The sequence below is a fragment of the Propithecus coquereli genome, unplaced genomic scaffold (assembly GCF_000956105.1).
Source record: "Propithecus coquereli isolate 6110/MARCELLA unplaced genomic scaffold, Pcoq_1.0 Scaffold13, whole genome shotgun sequence".
Classification (NCBI taxonomy): domain Eukaryota; kingdom Metazoa; phylum Chordata; class Mammalia; order Primates; family Indriidae; genus Propithecus; species Propithecus coquereli.
In genome coordinates this window covers 34,994-46,198 of record NW_012137191.1, presented here as the reverse complement: position 1 = coordinate 46,198, position 11,205 = coordinate 34,994, and the positions used below count along the sequence as shown (strand labels likewise).

General features: G+C 40.6%; 1 pseudogene; it reads left to right on the top strand.

Annotated features, from left to right (window-relative positions):
- Positions 1 to 364: 364 nt before the first annotated feature.
- Positions 365 to 636, top strand: LOC105805523 (annotated as a pseudogene).
- Positions 637 to 11,205: the final 10,569 nt, after the last annotated feature.

The following is an 11,205-nucleotide window of genomic DNA, read 5'->3' as shown; positions in this document are numbered from 1 at the left end:
CAAAATTCATTCAAATGTGTTGAAAGCATCCAATTTGCTCTGTGTCTTTACCCTCACGTGACTGATGTGTGTCTGCATGATGTAAGCCCAAAGCCAGAGGAAAAGGTAGGACCAGGGCAGGAGCACAAACACCGTGTTCTCACTGCCATCTGCTAATGTGGAATGTTACTTTTCTTAACTTCAAAAATGAGAAAACTCGAACCGGTCCGGGGCTCCCAGCGCTATAAAAACTTTATAAACCCCCCGGAGCCCGAGCAGTGTGAAAAAGAGGAGGCGAGAAAGACCCCCCCGCCACGGACCAACCAAAGCCCACGCGCTGCTGCATCCCCGCGTCCAGCGCCTACGTCCCACCTCCGTCGCCACCATGCCCAAGACAAAGGCTGAAGGGGATGCTAAAGGAGATAAAGCCAAGGCAAAGGACGAACCACAGAGAAGACCGTGAGGTTGTCTGCTAAACCTGCTCCTCCAAAGCCAGAGCCCAGGCCTAAAAAGCCCCCTGCAAAGAAGGGAGAGAAGGTACCCAAAGGGAAAAAGGGAAAAGCTGATGCTGGAAAGGAGGGGAATAACCCTGCAGAAAATGGAGATGCCAAAACAGACCAGGCACAGAAAGCTGAAGGTGCTGGAGATGCCAAGTGAAGTGTGAGCATTTTTGATAACTGGGTACTTCTGGTGACTGTACAGTTTGAAATACTTTTTTTTATCAAGTTTTATAAAAATGTAGAATTTTGTTTTACTTTTTTTTTTCAAGCTATGTTGTTAGCACACAGAACACTTCACTGTTGTTTTGGGGGAGAAGGGGCATGTGTCACTAATAGAATTGTCTCCAAAACTAGATGGATATGGGGAAAACACCTTTCCCTTCTAGTTTTGAGAGACTTCGTCTTGGCTCTCAGGAGGGATTCCCTGACGTTGACACATAGCCACCTTGGCACAAATGCCTTGTGGTATGGAAAAACAACTAATTTGTTTTTATGTCCTATTCTCCCTCTCTGCCTTCAGCATTGTCTTAACTCTCTTAAACCCAGACACCTCTTGGGGCCTGACCTCCAATAATCGCTTACCAGTATGTCGGTAATCTGGACTTTCCAGTGGCACCGCTAAGATGGCATCCCGCAAAAGAGCAGCAGCTCCATTTGTAGATTGTGGATCTTCAGATAAATTCTGCCATTTTCATTTCATTTCCTGAAAGTCAGGGTCGGCTTGTGAAAAGTTGTTAAACAACATGCTAAATGTGAAATGTCAACCCTCACTCTAAACTTTCCCTGTTCAGAGCATCAGATGAAGACTTCATTGGATTTTATACTGGCTTTCTGATTTTGGTAGACCATTGAAGAACGGAGTTTGAAAGTTGTTGTATACTGTTAACGATTGTCTGCCCATGTCCTACCTGAAATACCATGATTGTTTATGAAAAGTATCTTTAATAAAGCTGGATACAATTTGGCTTAGAAAAATAAAAAAATTTTTTAAATTTTTAAAAATTTTTAAAAAAAAGCAAAAATGAGAAAACTCTATATCATGTTGGGCTTCCTGGTTTCTTCTTCCTCCTGTCGAGCTGTGCAACTATTCACAAATTCCACTTCAAACAAAAACACAGTGCACTGTTGTCAAAAGCTGGTAACAGACTGTCATACTTGACCCCCATAAACTCTCGCCAACCAGCCTCCTGCAGTAGTGGCGCCAGTCAGGCAGGGGAAGTTAGAACTAAATCGTGAGTGTAACAGTCATCAATTTAGCCCTTATGGCTTACTAATGTTCTAACTGTGCTGGTCAATCTGAGAGGATTATTTCATTGAAACTTATTTTATTCTTTGGTATTTTAAATACATTCATTTTAAAAATAATAGAAATATAAAAGATGAACAAAAATGTATTAATAAAAATAAAAGGATTTGTTCTGTAAAATTGGGATTCAGTCAAAAGGCTGCATTTAAGGACCTAGAAGGCCACATGTGGCCCTAAGGCTGCAGGTCCCCCACCCCTAGACTAGAGATCACTGTGATAAAAGATGGAGTCTGTGGGATTGAAAATAGATATCTAACAAAATGAGATAACTTCGTTTTCCAGTTGGAATTGGGTAGGAATCAAAATCTCATGTCTACTACAGGCCAAAACACTATAGACATCCATAAATATTGAAAAAAATATTGAATTTATATAATCATCCCTCGATATCCACAGGGGATTGGTTCTAGGACACCCTACCCAATACCAAAATCGGTGGATGTTCATGTCCCTAATTTAAAATGGTGTAGTGTTTGCATATAATCTATATACATCCTCTTGTATACTTCAAATCATCTCTAGATTGCTTATAATGCCTAAGACAATGTAAATGCTATATCAGTATTGTAGTTGCTGTACTGTATTTTTTTGTGTTGTTTTTAATTGTTGTATTGTTATTTTTTATTGGCTTTTTTCCCCCTGAGTTTTCTCGATCCATGGTTGGTTGGATCTGAGGATACAGAGGCCGACAGTACTGAAAAGAACGCAAGAGGGGACTGGGCAGTAACACCAGATGGAGAACATTTGCAAATTATTAATCCAAGGTGGCCAGGACTGAGGTTGGCAGTCAGGGAAAGGGGAGTTAGGGAGATGGTAATGAGAACCAGCATTGGGTAATATCTTAATGGAGAAATGAAACTTTTGAGCCTAAAGTCTGTAGAGTAGTTAGAGGGATGAGAGCCACTCCCACTGTGTCCAGACAGAGCTCTGCTTGGGAAAGGAGGCGTCAATTAGAGGAGAGGAGGCAGCTGTGTCCAGTCACACCTGGAGCCCAGGAAGCCAATTAGGCCACTGCTCTGGGAGTTCCCATTAGTCCTCCTGTCACTGATGTTAGACCAACAAGTAATAGGAGGAAGGAAGAAGGCAAATAAATAAGAAAAAAAGAATAAATTAAACCCAATGAGAGGATTCAGAATTTTGGCCTCGATCAGAGAATCTTTGAAGGCTTTAAAAATGACCTCCCAAAATTCTAATTTTTTTTTTTTTTTTTTTTTGAGACAGAGTCTCACTCTTTTGCCCAGGCTAGAGTGAGTGCCGTGGCGTCAGCCTAGCTCACAGCAACCTCCAATTCCTGGGCTCAAGCGATCCTCCTGTCTCAGCCTCCCGAGTAGCTGGGACTACAGGCATGCGCCACCATGCCCGGCTAATTTTTTCTATATATTTTTAGTTGTCCAATTAGTTTCTTTCTATTTTTTAGTAGAGATGGGGTCTCGCTCTTGCTCAGGCTGGTTTCGAACTCCTGAGCTCAAACAATCTGCCCGCCTCGGCCTCCCAGAGAGCTAGGATTACAGGCGTGAGCCACCGCGCCCGGCCCCAATTTTTTATTTGAAATGTATCAATGTGTTTCTCGAGCTATGATAAGTGGTCCACCTACACCAGAATGATCTGAAGTATTGTTTACAAATGAATATTTCCAGGCAATGAGACCTACAGAATCAAACTGTCAGGAAAAAGGGCCCAGGGATCTGCATTTAACAAACACAATTGAGTCTTACTGTAAGTAGAGGGCATGTTTTCCAGAGGTGAGGGGGATGATAGTAGGAAAAGAGCAAGAAAAAAAGGGAATATAGATAGATACTCATGGATGTAAAGAGATGTAACCTTGAGTAGTGGGAAAGAGATAGTCTGGTAGACTCACTAAAAAGGGCAGTGAGAGGGTCTGGAATGGACAACTGCCCTGAGTAGAATGGGAATGTAGAGCAAGGAAAGAAGAGTAGAAAATGCCCCTGGAAAGTTACCTGGGAAGTGGGCAGGACCTAGACTGTATCTAAGTATTCAAATTATCTCTGTGATGTTTATTCTTTGCATTAAAGTCAAAAGTGAAATCCTGTGTTGTGTATGAGTGTCCTGGAGGGAGGACCAGAGTAGAGCAAACAAGGAGCACAGCAAGTTTTCTGGGCAAAGAGCCCAGCGCCCTGCTCAGGATATATGGCTCACACCTGAGCCCAGAGAATTTGGTTTATTCACTCGCTGTATGAGGGGGTGTTAAGAACACAGTCTAGAGATGGGTAGGGAATTGTCCAGGAGCTACAGGAGGTATAGACTCCAAATAGCCCAAGAAGGCTGGGGCCCAAAGTCTGCATAAAGCATGTGGCTGGCTTTATGGTATTATTTCAAAGATTTTGAGAAAGCTCCACATCCCCACACCCACCTGCTGCCTAATCCCCATAAGCGTCTCCTGCCTACTCCTAAAGCCAGAAATTTCAATTTAAAGTTCCATCGTTTTAATGATTGGTCAAATGTACCCGACACTGTGGTATAGAGTAAAGAAGCAGGCCTAGCTATGTTTTGATCCCAGCTCTACCACATACCAGCTTAGGCACATTACTTAACCTCTTCAAGTCTTTGACTCCTCATCTACAAAATGAAAGGAATAATAATAATGCATAGGCCAGGCGCGGTGGCTCACGCCTATAATCCTAGCACTGTGGGAGGCCGAGGCGGGTGGATTGTTTGAGCTCAGGAGTTCGAGACTAGCCTGAGCAAGAGGGAGACCCCGTCTCTACTAAAAATAGAAAGAAATTAATTGGACAACTAAAAATATATATAGAAAAAAATTAGCTGGGCTGGTGGCGCATGCCTGTAGTCCCAGCTACTCAGGAGGCTGAGGCAGAAGGATCGCTTGAGCCCAGAAGTTTGAGGTTGCTGTGAGCTAGGCTGACACCACGGCACTCACTCTAGCCAGGGCAACAGAGTGAGACTCTGTCTCAAAAAAAAATAAATAAATACTACTACTAATAATAATAATGCATACATATGTATATACTTCACAAGGGTTTTGTGAAAATTAAATGAAAGACATACAATTAATTCCTCCATCCCTGTGTGCTGCTTGACCTATGACACATTTTAGTAAATATTAGCTTCTCCCTTCACCCTACCCTAATACCCTTATGGTATTAGAAGAACAAGGAACATACACACATCTATGATTCTAACCAGACATGAACTTTTCTGCTCATTAAAAAAAAAAAAGCATCATCAGAGGTAATGGTAGACTTTTTTGATCATCTCAAAATCTGGATATAAACTGGACTTTGAAGCAGTTTGCCTCACAGCTACTAAACCAAACAAAACATTCTGTCCTAAAAACTTTGTCTACTGACCTACTTTTTTTTTTTTTTTTTTTTTGCTACACCCAAAGGAGCAAGCAGTAGAGGGAGGGAGCTGCACCAGACAGAAAGAAAGGCAAGCAATCATTTTGCTCAACACCACAGGAGACCCCAGGGCAGAGACTGGCCACCAGTAGAGGCAGCAGAGTTCTCTGGATGGGAAAAACTCAGACCTTGCACAATTAACGTTTTGATCTTTCACTACATTGTTTTATCTGAAAACAATAAACTTCCATTTCTCTAGAAAAAGAGATTAGGTTTCTTGTTCACATTTTTAAAAATCCTTATTTGAACAATATTGACCTCATAATTAAAGGAGAGGAAAAGAAGAGCCTGGACATTAGAGTTACAGAGCCCCTTTCTGGCAACCTGGCCAAGAGTAGGAGAGCTTTGAATAGACACTTCACCCAAGAAGATACATGGATGTAAACGACCATCTGATGGAAAGATGCTGAATTCATTAATCACTAAGGGGAAGCTAATTAAAACTACAATGAAATATCATCACATCCACTAGACTAAAATTAAAAAGCCTGACCATACCAAGTCAAGTTTTAACATAAGTGTGTATGTGTCCCTCCAAAATTTACATGTTGGAACCTAAGACCCAATGTTATAATGTTAAGAGATTGGGTCTTTGCGGAAGTTATTAACTCATGAGGGATCTTCCCTCATGAATAATTTAGTGTCCTTATAAAAGAGGCTTCAGAGAGCTGCCTGGACCTTCCATCTCTTTTTCCATGTGAGGACACAGTGTTCGTCCCTTTTGCCCTTTCACTTTCCTCCTTCTGAGGATGCAGCAATGAGGCGTCATCCTGAAAGCAGAAGACAGCCCTCACCAGACACCAAAGCTGCTGTCCCCTTGATCTTGGACTTACCAGACTCCAGAACTGTGAGAAATAAATTTCTATTATTTATAAATTACTGCATCTAAGATATTTTGTGATAGCAGCACAAATGAATTGAGACACTAGATGAAAAAGAGTACATGCTATATAATTCCATTTATATAAAACTCCAGAAAATGCAAACTAACCTATAGTGACAGAGAGCAGATCAGTGATTGCTTTGGGACGGGGAATAGGAGGCATAGGAGGGACAGATTACACAGGAACTCAAGAAAAGTTTTTAGAGTGATGAATATGTTTACCATATTTATTGTGGTGGTAGTTTCATAGGTATAAACATATGTCAAAATATATCAAATTGGGCTGGGCATGATGGCTCATACCTATAATCCCAACAATGTGGGAGGCTGAGGCAAGAGGAGGACTCAAGCCCAGGAGTTCAAGACCAGTCTGGGCAACATAGCGAGACCCCATCTCTAAAAAAAATTTTTTTTTAATTAGCTAGGCATGGTGGCATGAGCCTATAGTCCCAGCTACTCACAGGATTGCTTGAGGCTAGGAGTTTGAGATTGCAGTGAGGTATAATGATGCCACTGTACTATAGCCCAGGCAACAGAGTGAGACCCTGTGTAACAAAATTTTTTGAAAACCCATCAAACTGTACACTTTAAATATGTGCAGTTTATTATATAACAATTATGCCTCAATAAAGCTATTCAGAAAATAAAACTGATGAGAGTCAACCATGAATAACAATAAAATATAAGTCTCAAAACTGCACTCTTCCTACAAGGAAAGAGGTTCAATTAAAATGTTGAGTTATATCCAACGAGTGTGGGATAAATGCATAACAAGAATGTGAACTCACGTAAGGGCTGTATGTAAGGTGATCTTACTCATGAGTCTGTTTGGATTCTTATGCCAGCTCTGCCTCTAACTACTTGGTGTGATGAGTTGAATTGTGTCCCCCAAAGAATATGCTGAAGTCCTAACCCCCAGTATCTCAGACTGTGACCTTATTTGGAAATAGTGTCATTAGAGATGTAATTAGTTAAGATGCAGTCTACTGAAGTAGATCCCTAATCCAATATAACTGGTATCTCTGTAAGAAGACAGCCCTGTGAAGACAGAGACACACAGAAAGAATGCCTCGAGGTGATGAAGGCAGAGATTGGACCGATGAAGCTACAAGTCAAGACATGCCAAAAACAGCCAACAAACCACCAGAACACAAGAAGAGACAAGGAAGGATTCTTTTCTTCAGGTTTCAGAGGGAGCACCACCCTGTCTACACTTCGATTTCAGACATCTAGCCTCCAGAACTGGGAAACAATATACGTCTGTTGCTTTAAGCCACCCAATTTGTGGCACTTTGTTAAGGCAGCCCTACCAAATTAATACACTTGGTGTTACTGGGTAAGTCAATAATATTTCTGGGCCTTGGTTTCTTCAGTTTTTATATAAGAGGGTTGGACTAGATTATGTATGAAATTCTTTGGGCAAATTAGTTAATCTCTTAAGCCTTGGCCTTCTCATCTGTAAAACGGAGATAATTATATAACAGTGCCTGGCACATGGAAGCACCAGGTAAGTGTGAGCTGATACTTACACATACTAGTAATAGCAGTGGTAATTCTTCCAGTTCTGGCAATCTGTGGTCTATAACCAATCTCAAAGGATATGAGATTTAGGTGTCCAATGAATTCTGGGAAAGAGAACTTAATAGGAAGCAAAATACCCTACAATTTTGGGGTGAGGGTAGAATAAAGAATGGAAAAGGCGGAAATGAATCCTAAATAGCTGTGACAAAGGGTCAGACACAGGTGAGAAGACAACCTTAGAGCAGTAGACCCTCCCACCCCTCTAGCACTTTCCATTTCACAGTAAGAACATCTCACCCCAGCTGAGCCCCTCTGGGAGTGAGACACTCTTTCCCATCTAGGTACCTGCTGCTAACTGGGTCACCCAGTCTGATCGTAGTGTCATTTTTATTAGGTTTTTCTGTTGTGAAATAAAAATAAAGCCCCCAGGCAAAATGAAATGGATTCCTAGTAGCAAAAGAGACCCTAGAAAACTTTAAAAATTAGATTCTAAGGTTCTGGCAAGGCAAGAGGTCAGTCACACCTCAACACTCCCCTACCTCATTAACCACCCCAAGACTTTCTTTCCTACAATTAAACAGAAACCAGTTCCTGAAAAACTATCTCTGGAAGATTTCTCCCCCAACCTCAACAGACCACCTAATGTCGTGACCAACCTCGCCTCCCTTATCACAGCTTCACCATGACAACTGACCAGCCTCACAAAACATTCCATCCTGATAACTGACTACCAATCACAGACTGGTTCTGGATGGTCCACAGAGGCTGTGCACAAGAATGCCTTTGTGCCCTGCATTTCACCTTCTAATGTAAACAGCCAAGTTTCACTTGATTTTAATATTAAATCTCCACCCCAAAGTGAACATGAAATGTATGGAACATGCATGTTTACTCACTATGCCTGTGTTAGGGCTCCATCATAAATATTCATAAGATTCTCCTATAACCTACTGAATATGTATGTATAGCTAATCTCATTGTGCATAAATCTCAGCCTCTCCCTTTTGTCTCTGAAGGGCTTTCGGTCCTGGCCAGAGGCTTCATTTCCCAACCTGCAAGTTGTAATTTCTTATAAGAAATAAAGCTGTCTTTTTCTACTTTCATAGATCTCATGGTTTTAAGTCAACACTGTTATAAGTATTTAAGTCAACATTATTAATAATTATTCAATGCAATTATATAGCAAGTGCTCCATAGGCATATGGATATTATAACTGGCTCTATAAACAAACAACAAAAAAAAATTTGTTACAGGTTTTATTTGTAATTCTCATATGTTTTAACTTTCAAGGCCAATAAGATTTACTGACCAGAACTTTATAACTTTTTGTTACACTGATATATTTTCTTTTGAGCTTTTTTCCAGAATAGCAAAGCCTCCTTATAGCCATGCTATAACAAGGTCTTACACCACCTGTTTGCCTAAAGAAGACAAGATAAGTAATACCCCACCACAGATTGTATCCAAGGACCCAATGAGTCTAGACACAAATCTAAAAAAATGAGTTAAAATATTAACTCCTAGCTCATTATAATACTAAAATCCCTGCCCTGAGACTTATACACCATTTTTTGATCATGGGATATATGTACTAGTATAATTTCTCACTACACTTACATGCCCTACACTTCACCCCAAACACATAATGATACTCACTCCCCTAATACATTATTCATTTCACCTCCAGAAAAACCCCTGACCCTATTGATCAGGGAGATGAATTTGAGGCATTCCATACCTCCCTCTCCCAATTGACACATGCGCTGTAATAAATCCTTTCTTCTTTGACAGTCCTCATCATCTCAGTAATTGGCTTTCTGTGTGATGAACAACAATGAACCCCCTTGTGGGTTTGTTAACAATCCGAGGGCTCATCCAGGATGTGCTGCTTATAGCTTGGTGTCCGTGGAAAGGGGGGAGACTTTAAAGCCTCCCTAACAGCTGCCAAGCTGAGTAGTTTCTGCCAGAAGTTGGTTTTGGTTTCTCCCACCAGCTTCGCTGCCACTAAGCCCAAACACATCCCCAATTGTCAGGGAAAAATAAACCTTTGACCTTTAGATTTTGACAGTTACACCCAGACAGATGAGTAATGTTTGAGGATACCACACAAGAGAAAGCTCCTCTCTCCATTTTGGGGTTCCTTCAGAATTCCCATTTGGGTTAAAAACCTCAACCATTTGAGAGAGTAGGACTTAAAATTTCCTCTCTCCATTTGGAAAGTTGTAAAAAAAAATCCCATTTGGGTTTAAAGCCTTAACCATTTGGGAGAATAGGACCTAAAAACTCCTCTCTCCATTTGGGGAGCTTCAAAGAAATTCCTGTTTGAGTTAAAATCCTCAACCATTGGAAAAAATAAAACCTCCAGCTGTTTACATTTGACACCCCCAAGGCTTATTTGTTGGAGCTACAGTCCATTTGGTGTGTGTGTATTTGTGGGTGTGTGACTAAGAAAAATCAGAATACAATCCCTGAATGTAGCCCTTTTGACTATATTCTTCAAAACTGGTGTAGACACTGGGAATCTTCTGTCTCTGCCCTTGGGGCTTTTATGCCATTTAGACCTAGGGCAGGTCAATTGCGGTACTGGTTGGTTTGAGATAAGATTCTTTAAAACTTCTCTCCAGTTTTTCTCTGTAGAAATGTGTTTGGAAGTACTCTGTTTATTTTGAGTTCTGTTTTGTCTGATGTGGTGTTGTGTGTGAAACCTCTTAAATTTGTCTTTGTATTGAGTGTTTATATCAGTATGTGACATATAAATGTACTATCTATGAAAAAGTTTAAAGAGATTCCAGGTTTTCTAAGACTCCAACTGTTCTTCACATATTATGTTCTGTTCTTAAACACATGTTTAAGCTGATGGACAAATTACATCAAAAAAATTTCAGAACTCAAATGGTCCACCCACCACTATAAAGTTAAAATGTAGAGTTTATTAAGTATTTTCTTTTCTACGTGCTTATAAACTGTAGTTACTAGATTACTGGCATCGAGATAGGGCTCAGCATCTATACTATCATTAATTCAAGGTCACTTGAAACAGCCAGTTTTAACAACAATGTGAACATTAAAAACTCATTTAAAATTAAAGAAAAAAGGCCAGGCATGGTGGCTCACGCCTGTAATCCTAGCACTCTGGGAGGCCGAGGCGGGAGGATCGCTTGAGGTCAGGAGTTCGTGACCAGCCTGAGCAAGAGTGAGACCCCGTCTCTACTAAAAAAATAGAAAAAAAAGTAGCCAGTCAACTAAAAATAGAAACAAAAAATTAGCCGGCATGGTGGCTTGTGCCCATAGTCCCAGCTACTTGGGAGGCTGAGGCAGGAGGATCACTTGAGCCCAGGAGCTTGAGGTTGTTGTGAGCTAGGCTGACGCCATGGCACTCACTCTAGCCTGGGCAACAAAGTGAGACTTTGTCTCAAAAAAATAAATAAATAAAAAATAATAATAAAATTAAATTAAATTAAATTAAAGAAAAAAAGGTTAAAGAAGACTTAAAAAAAAAAAAAACTTCAAACTGCCATAAAAACTGCAGAGAGTTAGCTATGCTGCCAGCAAAAAATTGGGTCCCTTAGGTAGAGCAAAGGATAAGAAGATAATAGAAAATGGAAAATAATAGAAATAAAAGAATACACAGAGACAAA